Here is a 14,391-nt window from a genome sequence, read left to right as displayed (position 1 = left end):
ATCGTTTTAAGATCACCAAAAAAGACCAATTAGATACGTTTAAACTACCAGGGCTTGACTCTGATAAGAGGAAGAAAACTATCAATGATTGAGCTGATGAATATCTTCGGAAGATTGTTGCAGTATAGGAGAAAATAGAAGACCCTACATATATTCTCCGACATGACAAAGAACCAACAGGTGGTGGTTGTCATAAGTCGCCGGGTATTGTCAATATCACATCGACGATTTCTGTAAATCTAGTGTGTGACGCAGTCGACGGTAGCTATACCACGTCTGGGTATGCATTACAAGGGCAGGCCCAGCAGAGATATGTTCTATACAGCTTTTCTCTAAATGTCCCGCCGGGTCATTTGATTATGTCGGTGCCTACAAATCCTGTTTATTTCCGATGTCATAAGCCATCGCTCTAACAAATACATTTTCCTTTAACCGACTAAGACTGTAATTTATTGGACAGGCGTGGTGAAGAAATGACCGTTAGTTTGTATGTACGTCACATAATCTTAACGGCCTCTCTCGGCCAACGACAACGAAAAAAACACATTTTTTTGTGGTTAATATTTGTGTTGTTGTTTGGGCTATTCCTCCTTGGCGGATTCTGCGGGAATCTTAATAGATTCCAATACAAGTTTTTTTAGCTGCACTTACAGCCGCTAGGGCTTCATATTGTGGAGACAAATCTATTCGTATTTTCTCAATGGAACCCGCCAGTGAAACAAATTTAGCTATATCATGTTGTTCACGTAAATCCGCCAATGACAATTCAATTTCACTCTGGAGTAATTTGATAAATCTACACAGTCGCGAGTATATATATGCCCTCGTCACATCGCTGCAGTATCACGTCAAAATCATTGTTGATTTTTTTTAAAGATGGAGTTGAACTGTGAGACCATCTTGCTGAATTGTTCGATCGTATATATAATCTCGTTAAAATTTTCCTGGTTCATTATACAACAAAATGCATTTCTTTAATAAAAGATTTTGTCTAGACCAATTATAAAACCTGTTGCTGGATAGTGTAAACGTATCGTGATAAATCCGAGCGGGTGTTATGAGCATGTACGTAAAAATCTTTAAACGTATTTATGTCCTAGTCGCCGCGACACCATGTTGGATGAATATTTCTCAGCTTATGTGTGTCAACACCGTTAAAAATAACCAACAAATTACAGTGGTATCTGATCACTTTAGGAATCTGAGTATACCGCTGAGTAACGTAAATGACATCTGTATTTTTATGTCTGACCCTTGAAAATATTCTGGATGGATTAACTTGCATGTCAAGCATAACATCATCGTAATCCATTAGATTGTTGATATCACCATTAAGATCCTTAACGGACGGCGCTTCATCGATGTCTGTGATAGAGTCAATAACATCGTCTTCAGCTGCTGCAGATTTATTAAATTCCTTTACAACATTATGACATCGTCGGTCAGCCACGGATGGCGCTACTAAATAAAATTTGCCCCTTCAAGCCACCTCATTATCAGGTTGAGTAACAACTGAATTTTATCGGACCCAGAGGGACCAATCATAATAGCTCGAATGCAATCTGGTAACATTGGATGATGCTTGACCGGTGCTTGCTCACATGTTGATAAAAAGTCAATCACGTTCGTATTGTACGATTATAATATTATTTATTATCATGAGTTTATATTGTGTTCGATGCAAGAAAGTCACTGGCACCAAATTTATGAGAGCAACCACGTTGAAAAATAACACGCCGGTGCTTACAGGTAAATGTGTAAAATTCGCACACGAAAATATAAGTTTTTGATTATTTCTATTACAACACGCGCGGAGATATTGCTAAAGCACTCGGGAAAATACCTGGAACACCATGGTCTAAGTATCAAAGGGAAAAACATCTTCCTGTATATAATTATTGTGGTCATGGAAATCTCCTTGATATTAGACTTGACAAAAATATCGATAAAAACCGTGCGAATATCTGGTAAATGCGATTGATCAAGAGTGCCGTGTTTATGATGTCGCGTATAAAAATCCAGATCTGCTAAAACGCCATGTCGTAGATTTCAAGGTAATTCACACGCTGAATTCGATAAAGAATTTTTTTTAAAATTACGAGAATCACTGGCGAATTGGATTCTAAGATCGGCGATGAAAGGTAAAATAGTGTTGGGAGAGTAGCTCTCCATGTTGGCAATTTAGCGCCAACAATTACGTAATGGGGTCAATTTATTACAATCCAAGAGAATATTGGAATGGTACAGCAACAGTTAAAAAACTCACCAATACTCCAGGTGCCCCACGAGCTGTAGCCGCAGATTGGTTGTCATAACAGGTCATATGGCAAATTAATCTTCCCCGTCCCAAAACGATTAAACATGGACGGTTTGATGTCAGCACACCCAACGAAGTTCATCAGGCAGATATCTTGTTTTTACCACTTGACGTACATAAAAGGCGCTCATACAAATACGCATTGTCTGTCGTATATATTGCAAGTAGATTCAAAGAGGCTGAACCGATATTGTCTAAAACAGCAATTGAAGTCTCAACAGCGTTTGAACGAATTTATTCACGAGGGCCCAGACCACATGGTGGTCTGCACCTGGCCACAACTGTTACACGTTGATCCTGGAAAAGAATTTCTCGGTGCAGTAACGACGCTGATGCAACAACAGCACGTCAAGATCAGACATTGACACACGACGATACATAGCGATCAGGCAAACATTGGACGATTTAATCAAACACTTGCTTTGCGACTCTTTGGACATCAATACGCCCATGAATTACTGAGCAGAACGCTCTGCGTTCAGGACAGGTTTCATTCATGGGTTGTTAGACTACGTCATGTGGTGACAGCGTTAAACAACGACGTCACGAGTGGAATTAACATGAAACCTGTCCATGCAATTGCGAAAAAAAACACGTACCATGACGAAAATCACCAGATCATCTACAACAACCAGTGTTGGGCAATACAATAACAGAGAGTATTTATATGAACATGGCGAACTTGCGGGTGGATCAGCAAGAGCAACTGATCCTGTTGGAGCGTAAGAACACATAAAATGTCCAGCTTGGTAAGATCTACTGTGCAGCCACAAGTCTATGGGTCAGATGCAACAGCACTTCAACATGGATTTGTCAGTGAATAATTACAGGCAATTCCTGCAAACACCCAGTTAACACCAGATTGGATACGCGTCAACAAAAACAGCTAAGAAGAGTCACACGCTCTGAGAAACGAAGCTCATCTACGTCTTTTACATTCAAGACACGTCAGAGTGGCATTCTTTCCTCTGTAAATTGTCTAAGGTCATTAGGAAAATATTGCCACAACATTATTGTTTTTCAGCAGGCGCAGTGATTACTCTGTCGTTGTCTCAGCGTCATGACAAATTCCACATCCAAATCAAACTGACGCTGTTTTTGTCATCACGTGCATAACTAGCTAATATTTTCTCCATTCCTGGTGACGCTGATTTTGTTTGTGACGCTGTTGGCAGCTCCAACACATACACAATCCTGTGTAACTGAGATAGTTTTGTTACTATAGACACAGCCATATAAGCTATATGATCATCGACAATCCAGATATTAGTATCTGATAGTGTTAATCCCTGAGACGAATTAATTGTTATTGCATATCCCAGAGTCCAGCACGATGGGGGATTGTTCGTAAAACGGCTTGCGTCTCCGACCCGACAACGCTTTTTGTACAGCCTCTACTGGAACTTCGACGATATCATTAAGAACGAGTTTTTGTTTTCGGCTAACTCCGTTTGCTGATGGAATATCAACAAGTATGTATTGTCTGCGTGTATCTGTTGGACGACAGATAACATAATGAAAATAGTTGATCAGGAAATGTTTCCTTGTTAAACTCAAATAATTTACGCTAATGTGAATAAGGGACGTTTTTCCTGGATACAACTATTAGATCATTAGGGCGCAATAAATTCCAGAAATCTGATATTGGAGTCTCTGAAATGGTACGCAGTAATTCACACTGAATTTGGTTAGCTTGTAATCTGATTAACAATTTCAGTTGTCGTAGCTGTTCATCCTGTGATCTATGGTCGTACAAACTCCTTCATAGGGGCTAACATAGTTGATCAACCATTCGTGTGGTGATTCACCTTAAACGGTGGAGGCTGGCCATGATCGCCATACATGATAATCGCAGTAGATTTTGTTAATAAGCAATCAAGAACCATTTCTAAAACATCTTTGGATACTGTACAAATCTCATCCCAGATAATTATTCTCGGGATATATTTTTCACCCATTAGTTCGGGGGTCCATGCATCACCTAGCCATCTAAAAAAAAATATGATACGAGCATGCGCTGACACCACATTGTCTCGTCTCTCTAGCAAGCCGGTGAGTTGGCGTCAACACAATCATGTCAAAGTTTTTAAATAATTATATCGCATGCCTTGTTTTACCAGAACTATCTGGACCATTCAGATAGACCGTGCTATGTCTCGTGATTGGATCGTTTACTGACGGTGATGATGATGGTGCTGATAAATTGACATTAAAGTAATAAATATATGGTGTTTTAACGTCAGCCGACTCTGAATGTTTTACGTATTTGTTCGTTTTTTATTCGCCATGAACCCCATTTGTCAACGCTGGTGTCTTGTTCGATATCTAGCTCATAAATGTCCATTGTACAACAAATATAAAAATAAACCGTGTCAACTCTAACAGTTTCATTGTGAAATCTATAGATAATGGTCTAGTAATTGATCATCTTAACTCTGATAGTAGGATTGAAAACCTTCAAGCTATTACATCGAGAGAGAATAGCAATCGAGGAAAAACTGGTAAATATTTTTTTTTAAAAAAAACTCCTCGCCCAGTTAAATTAATTAACCTTTATACAGGAGAAATAAAGGAATTTTCTTCAGTGTCAGACGCAGGAAAATATTTTGATATTGATCCAGGAGCCTTACACTACGTAGCAAACGGCATAAGAAATTCAGCTACATCGAAGAGGCTCAACGAAAAAATAAAATTTCAGTACAACTATATATTCAATATCTTTTGTCAATCATCACTATTTTATTTTTGGCCACAAGTTGATAAACCAGGGCCACAAAATAAACTTTGTCGGATTCATCAAAAAATATCAACGAGGCCTCAGAATTGACCAATAACAGTTATTAACAGTTTTTCTTACAACGATTGGTTACTGAAACAAGGACTTGTATTTTTTTTGCGTCATTTTCACCTCATTTTTCCGCCATGTCTATGTTCAACCCATGATATGTTGCTCAATATATTCACATTTTATAGCACATAAAAACATCATGGTGTGTCACATATAGTTTATGTTGCTGTTGGTTGGTCATTTCAACGGTTTCATGTATTTTTACGTCATTTATTTCATCCCCATCTGTCCGCCAATGTGGTCAGATCACCCCCTCCTGCTGCATTGTGTAACAGTCATTTCACTATTATCACTAATAATAATACAAGTTATACAACGCATGGGGCAGTATATCTATATACTGTATATGAATTACAACTATTGTGCAGACTTGATTTTTCTCAAAAATGCTTTCAATGGGCAGGGTTCCCACGCTACAGGAAAATCGGGAAAAAGTCAGGAGAAATAATACATTTTTTCCCGACCGTTAAAAGTCCTTGCGTTTAGCAAATATTGATGAAAGTCGGAAAAAAACGGAAATTCCTGCAACCACTTGGTGACAGACAGTTACATAATTGAGTCGAAACTGAACTGATCGTGACTTAAATTTATCGAGTTCCGACCAGAATATTCGTAGCTTGCAATATGGACCATTTAGGTGCTGGCCATAAACAATCTTCTTTAGTCCATTCAAACGCTCAGGCGATAAGATGCGTCATGTAGACTGGTTGTATGAGAGATATCTCGATATCGGTATCTTGTTTTAAATGGAAGATACGAAAACCAGCCTAAAGTCACTAGTAGCCATCAAGGTGGCGGCAAACTTAAGAACTCACGGTACTAATTCAGTTCCTATAGTAAACCTATGTTATTACTATTATTATTATCGTGTGCAGTTCGTGCTAAGCCATTTAACAACGTCATCATCAGAAAAAATGCAATAACTTTAAATATCTGAGTGCTCAAGCTCAAATCTATATTTATCAGTACATATGAAACCTGGGCGACAGCTTCAGTGTAGAGCAAAGGATATGAGTCACGGCATTTTCTGAACCTGCGTGTGTTTGAAACATGTGCTTTAAAATCCGCACCAGAGTCGGGTGCTAATTTCAGAAATGAATGTAACAAACTCAAAACTGTTAAAGGACTGAAATTCCATCAGTAAAACAATGTCTATACTTTTCCAGTTACAATTTGGATAAGCTCGCAAAACAGTCTTTATCCTTTAAAAAAAACCCTACATTATCAACCAATCCTGGCCAGCCAAACCCATATGTACTCTATTTTATTTTCACCCATTTTCAGTCTGGTTCCCATTTTTCCATACAATAAGTACCGCGTGTCCTTAAATGCTGTTACCTGAAGCCATAACTGAGAGTATTACAATCGTTATGTCTTTTCAATTTGCTGAAAGACGAGATCAATCTACGGCGTTCATGAAATTTGACCTGGTATTCGCCATTCGCATAACTAGCTCGCACGAGCATACAAATCTCGCAACCTACGTGTTCATGACATCATAGGTCTAGTAGTCACGTGATAACAATAATAACCCGTTTCAAATGTTACAGAAATGAAAGCCACGTACTATTTGTAATAATAATACTAATAAAAAATGCACAAAATTATCCATACATTTATTCCGAGAACAACTATCCGGGTTTTGTTTTATCACGTGACTACCACGTTGTTATGTGTTGACACGTGCTCACCGCAGATTGCTGCGAGAGCGACAGGTTTATGTCGTTGTTCTCGAAAATAATATGCTGAGAATTATACGATCTTTCTGTTTTTTAAAAAAGGCATCGGACTTTGAGATGTTTGAACTTGTGTAACACAACATTAGAAAGGAGTTGCTTGGACTTCCGATGTTTGAGTTTGAGATTTGTGTAGTCATGTGACTACTAATGTAAATGGCGAGTACTGTGTCAGGTTTCATCTATGCTGTAGTCTCGTCTAGTCTGTCAACGGATTAAAGACATAACGATTATAACACTTGCCATTTCTGAGAGAATAAATCATTTTCCTATCGATTTCATGCAGGTATGACTCGATGTATCATTGTTTAAATTTTCTAGGCCCGTTGGTATCATATGCCGCTACTGCACGGTGGCGTAAAATTCAATTTTTTTGATAGGCAATTTGCTATGACCCCACACACCAACCTAAATGTAACAGTGAGAAAAATGGGATTGGAATATTCGGTGGAAGCCCGGATTAGAAAACGGACTGCCATTCGTTTGAAGAAAAAATTGTGGTATAAAATGTCGAATCTGTAAGATGAACTTTGGTGCTAAACTATTACACTGTGACATGTAGCTTGAAGTATTGGATTCAAATCTTAAACAGGTCGCAGGAGAAATAGGAGAATGTCGTCTCTTGTGTTTTATATTAAGAAGCGATACGAGCCCCTGTGAGTATCAGTACAGGTTTGGGACTGGTTTATCGCATTAGAAGCAGTTAAATGTGGAATTTACAGAAAATTCAATCATTGTTTATACAATAGTATATAATTTTGAAGGTACTTTTTGCCAAAATTTAAATCAATCCTTTTAGTAAGCTTTTTTAAATGATGGATTTTAACCAAATCGTCGTAAGGAGTTTAGGTTGTTTGAAATATCTTGTTACGGGTTTTATTGGCACAGATTAATTCAGGGTTTAAACATTTTTCTTTACGATATAAGATTATAATTCTTTGAATTTTTTGTTTTTACGTACTGCGATAGGAAATTTTTCTTTTGTACAACATGCACATAGATTACTATCTCGATTTACAGTTGATTATTCTGGTTTCTTTAGAACTCATGGTTTGAAAGGAAACAAAACTAATTTATGTTTATTATGTTGTTTCTTCGAACCAATATAGTGCAGTTAGCAAAGTAAATTTAGAATTTTTATTCTGTAAATTGAAATGACTTTACATTTCAATTTTATAGGAATATACAATAGTCAAATTTGTCTCGTGTGATACATTTTGTGGTTTAGTGCATGATCATATTTTCTGACTTGGATGTTTGGGAGTCTTGATATTTAAACATCTTTTGATTTTGTTTTTAAAATTCCATGTTTTATAAGCTAAACGTTATTCAACTCCATTCAGTAATGGTCATATGTGAACCTTGCAAATACGAATTTCATCCTGGAAATAACCTGGAAATAATCTGGAAATTTGGTGGGTTCTTGGTGACTGTTTAACCTCAGCGAGACTTCAGTCACTGCCACCTTTGAAAATTTAATTGGACTTTCCTGTTTGGATGTTTATTTTGTCTATGACTTAAAATTCTACGAACACGCGACAGGGTGCGCAAACACATTGTTGAGTATTTATTTGATCTGAGAATTTTCCTCGGACACTGCTATATTTTAAACTTGTGAAGCAAGAAATAAATTATAGATGTTCCGCTATACGTCATACATAACAAAATTGTGGACTCATTGAGGGCATACAAAGCGTAAATTTGGATAATATAACTTTGCTGTCGGCAAGGGGCACTATCATGCCAAATTGCATCGTCGGTGTTGTCCTTTCTGTTTAACGTGATTGCATTTTCCTCGAAAATAATTTTACGAAGTTCTCTATAAAACCCAAATGTGTGCGGGAGTGGAATCGTGCAGAAAAATTTCCCGCGGTTGTTAAATTGGACTCAGCACTGTGCAAATCCACTGTTGAACTTAAGACAGATAGCAGTTATAGCAGACGTTGGTCTCCTGTCGCGGTTTTTGACGTTTCCAATAACGTGACGGAAATTACCAGGATGAACCCTTGTATGACAGATGGACCAGCAGACCTTGCATAATCATCACTCTAACAGCCGAGTCAGAGAATTGTTGTAGCGACGTTGACGTTATCTATAATTGTTTCGATTTCCTTTCAATCAATGAACTGAAAACCATTGAAAAATCTGGCAATACACAAATCTTTAAAGGGTGCAACTTACAAATATACAATTAAATAAAAGAAAAAGGTTTCTCAGCAATGAAAAATATTTAACATTTTTCTACACACACGGACAAATTATCATTGCAGACTCGAAAGGTTAAACAGAACTATAAAGACAAGACTGTGCAAGTACGTCACTCTAAATCCAACCAGATAAAGGTTTGACGTTTTACCAGATAACGGGTTGACGTTTTTACCAGATTTAAATAATACCAGATAAAAGGTTGACGTTTTACCAGATTTATATAATACCAGATAAAGGATTCATGTATTTCAATGCGATGTAGAGGGAATGTTTATGAATTTCGATACGATGTAGGGGGCATGTTTATGAATTTCAATACGATGTAGGGGGCATGTTTATGTATTTCAATACGATGTAGAGGGCCTGTTTATGTATTTCAATACGATGTAAGGGGGCACGTTTATGTATTTCAATACTATGTAGAGGGCGGGTTTATGTATTTCAATATACGATGTAAGGGGGCATGTTTATGTATTTCAATACGATGTAGAAAACATGTCTATGCATTTCAATATATGATGTAGAGGGCGTGTTTTTGTATTTCAGTACGATGTAGAGCGCGTGCTTATGTCCTTCATTACGATGAAGAAGGTGTGTTAATGTTATGTTATGATGTAGAGAACATGTCTATAAATTTCAATACGATGTAGGGGGCATATTTATGTGTTTCAATACGATGTAGGGGGCATGTTTATGTATTTCAATACGACGTAGGGGGCATGTTTATGTATTTCAATACTATGTAGGGGGCATGTTTATGTATTTCAATACGATGTAAGGGGGCATGTTTATGTATTTCAATACTATGTAGAGAGCGTGTTTATGTATTTCAATATATGATGTAGAGGGCGTGTTTATGTATTTCAATACGATGTAGAGGGCGTGTTTATGTATTTCAATATGATGCAGGGGGCATGTTTATGTATTTCAATATGATGCAGGGGGCATGTTTATGTATTTCAATATGATGCAGGGGGCATGTTTATGTATTTCAGTACGATGTAGAGGGCATGTTTATGTATTTCAATATGATGCAGGGGGTATGTTTATGTATTTCAATACAATATAGAGGGCCTGTTTATGTATTTCAATACGATGTAGAGGGCATGTTTATGTATTTCAATATGATGCAGGGGGGCATGTTTATGTATTTCAATACGATGTAGAGAACATGTCTGTGTATTTCAATACGATGTAGGGGCATGTTTAGGTATTTCAATGCGATATAGATCGCATGTTTATGTATTTCAATACGATACAGAGGGCCTGTTTTTGTATTTCAATACGATACAGAGGGCCTGTTTTTGTATTTCAATACGATACATAGGGCCTGTTTATGTATTTCAATACGATATAGGAGGGCATGTTTATGTATTTCAATACGATGTAGAGGGCATGTTTATGTATTTCAATACGATATAGGAGGGCATGTTTATGTATTTCAATACGATGTAGAGGGCAAGTTTATGTATTTCAATACGATAAAAAAAAGATTGTTTATGTATTTCAATACGATACAGAGGGCCTGTTTTTGTATTTCAATACGATACATAGGGCCTGTTTATGTATTTCAATACGATATAGGAGGGCATGTTTATGTATTTCAATACGATGTAGAGGGCATGTTTATGTATTTCAATACGATATAGGAGGGCATGTTTATGTATTTCAATACGATACAGAGGGCCTGTTTATGTATTTCAATACGATATAGGAGGGCATGTTTATGTATTTCAATACGATGTAGAGGGCAAGTTTATGTATTTCAATACGATAAAAAAAGATTGTTTATGTATTTCAATACGATAAAAAAAAGATTGTTTATGTATTTCAATACGATATAGGAGGGCATGTTTATGTATTTCAATACGATGTAGGGGGCATGTTTATGTATTTCAATACGATATAGGGGGGCATGTTTATGTATTTCAATACGATGTAGAGGGCAAGTTTATGTATTTCAATACGATAAAAAGAAGATTGTTTATGTATTTCAATACGATAAAAAAAGATTGTTTATGTATTTCAATACACTGTAGAGGGCATGTTTATGTATTTCAATACCTTATAGGGGTGGGGTGAGGTGATTTAGGTTTTTAACGTAGCTTTAACATTTTCTTCAGTCATATCGCTACGATGTCTGCAGTGTGACAGTATTTCGTGATGTCTAGCACTGGGGCATCATGCCGCAGACATGTAGCATGATGTCCAACCCAGTGACATTATCCTGATACCAGGCCGACCAGTCCTAACACTAACGTCTTGTTAGTACCATTTGTTTAAAGTCTTTGATATGACTCGGCTAGGGTTCGAACCCGCAACCTCCTGCATCCGAGGCGGACGCTCTAACCACTAGGCCACCGAAATGGTTACGATGTAGGGGTCATGTTTATGTATTTCAATACGACGTAAAGGGAATGTTTATGTATTTCAATACGATGTACAGGGGATGTAAAATGGGACGTATGTCTGAGGAATACAAACGTCGTACCATTAAATAAATGACGAGTCTATCAGAGGATTCAGTGTGTAGATAGTAGTATCAAGAAACATTACAACAAAGGAGGAAAAAATTACATTAGAAAATGAAGCAGAAAAAACATGCATGAGATATGAATTTGTGCTGATCACAATACAGGAGGGAAATAAAGGTACCTAAAATAAGAATTATACTCCCAGCTAGGATAAAATGTAGATTAGCGAGAAGAGAGAAGGGAAATTGACGAAGAGAAACGTCACAATGTTCTCAATTTTTCAAAATCACACGAAACTGTCAATATATTCAATAATGGGTAATCGTGAATATTTCAAAAGTTCCTCTAAGAGAGCTAACTCTTCTCTATAACTATATGTATTTGACTTAGAGTATACGTGCATTTTGGAATTCTTGACTTTCTGATTTCTTATATATATATATATATATATATATATATATATATATATATATATATATATATATATATATATATATATATATATATATATATATGTGTATATATATATATATATATATATATATATATATATATATATATATATATATATATATATATATATATATATATATATATATATATATGAAAAAGTAAATAGTTTCAAATGACCGATCATATATGGAAATAAATTTATAAATTCAACAGGACATCATTTATGTTAATTGCTTTATTATTTCAAGCGCTTTCGCGTCATTATCATGGATGCTCTTCAGGTAGATACGTTTATACGTAATATATGTGTTATGATATGATGTGATTTGGATTTTTAACGTAGCTTTAACAATTTTTCAGTCATATCGCTACGATGTCTACAATGTAGCAATTTATAGTGATGTCTTGCAATGGGGCATCATGCCACAGATATGTAGCATGATGTCCCACCCAGTCACATTATCCTGACACCAAGCCGACCAGTACTAACACTAACCTCTTAATGCTGAGCGCCAATCTGTTAGTACCATTTTTGTATGTCTTTAGTATGACTCGTTCGGGGATCGAACCCACTACCTCCCGCATCCGAGGCGGACGCTGTAACCAATAGACCACCAGAGCGGTCGTAATATATGTATTACATTAGTATAATATATCTACCTGAACAGCATACATGAAATAATAAACGATGAACGTAGGTGATAATATGTCACACACACACACACACACACACACACTTTTCATAGTGTGGTACAAAACGTGATATGTGAACGAGTGGCGAAGATGACATAAATCCGCTATTAACGTAGGAAAATAAAATTTTCTTTTTGTTACATACCAAACTTGCTCCGGAAGAATAAATTCAAGCATTTTCGCAACATCCCCAACCCCCTTTGGTCAATTCACCTCGCTTTCATATATAGCTTAGTCATACAAATATTCGTGACTTAAGAAAGCGGCAGGATTGGATTGTCCTAATCTGTCGCGGTAATTTACAGTTTGTGTCTTTTGTAAACTATTTAACTTTCCTGAATACAATGAAAGTCCGATTCACTGCGGGTTTGTTGTTGTTGTCAAAGATGTAAGGTTAAATAACTTCAGAGAGACACAGACTTCCTGTTTAAGTTTCTTTATTAAAAATCAATTTTCATACCTGAAATGTAAGGCAATTTCTTTTTATTTGTTCTGGCTTGCAAAGTGCTTGTTTTTGTTCATGCGGGTACAACTTGTGTGGCCACACAGTCAAGTGTTGTCGGACACGGTGGGAAATCTTATATTTCACCTGTGCAAATATAGGAATTAAAAGAGTATGAAAATTATTTCTCTACCAAGTCTCTATGTGTCATCCTTAAGTATATACATGTATATTACCTGGTCGAGTGGTGTCAAACCATGGCGCGATTCTCGCTGGAAGTCATAAGTTTACCCCAAATTTCCAAAGACTTCCATACAACTTCATTTGTAAATTAGAAAGCCCGACGTGTCCGTTTTATATACAAATTTTAATCAATGCAAGACCACATATAAAACAATCCGACAAATATTCACCAACACAGGGATTTATTTTAACTACGCCACCTTAGGCCAGTCAAATTATGGTTTCCAGGCACTTTCCGACAGTATAACTGCACTACATGTGTCACCATGGCGACATAAACGGTACCTGCAAAGTCCCTTCTTATTGGTTTCGTTGTGAAATTGACCGGTTTCCTACCGTAAATACTGCCATTGCAGTCACACCTCCAATGTACACCACTAGATTTTAGTAAGGACTTTATTATTGATGGACACTCATTCGGTCTGGACGTGAATCCACTACTAATGAACCATGGCATCATGGAAACTCACTAGCACTTTACTCCGTGACGTTTGCTCCCAGTAACTGGCTAATTATTTCGGGCAAAGGAATATCTCTATTGCACCGAATTCCAATAATCAGACAAGTAATCACACAAATCTAAGAATGCCTTAAAACGGGGCCCTATAACCAAATGCGCATACTCGAAATATATACCGCTCAGGTGGCCAAATGCTAGAGCGTCCGCCTCGGATGCGAGAGGTAGTAGGTTCGATACCCGGCCGAGTCATACCAAAGACTTAAAAAAATGGTACTAACAGCTGCCTCGCTTGGCGCTCAGCATTAAGAGGTTAGTGTTAGGACTGGTCGGCCTGGTGTCTGCGGCATGATGCTAAACTGACACACTGCTCATATCGTAGCGAAATGACTGAAAAATGGTTAAAGCTACGTTAAAAAAGTCCAAGTCCAAAGACCATATATATATATATATATATATATATATATATATATATATATATATATATATATATATATATATATATATATATATATATATA

This window comes from Sinohyriopsis cumingii, chromosome 11 (assembly GCF_028554795.1).
Source record: "Sinohyriopsis cumingii isolate HCF-2022 chromosome 11, ASM2855479v2, whole genome shotgun sequence".
NCBI lineage: Eukaryota > Metazoa > Mollusca > Bivalvia > Unionida > Unionidae > Sinohyriopsis > Sinohyriopsis cumingii.
The sequence above is the reverse complement of the archived record's forward strand: the minus strand, read 5'-3'. Positions refer to the sequence as shown.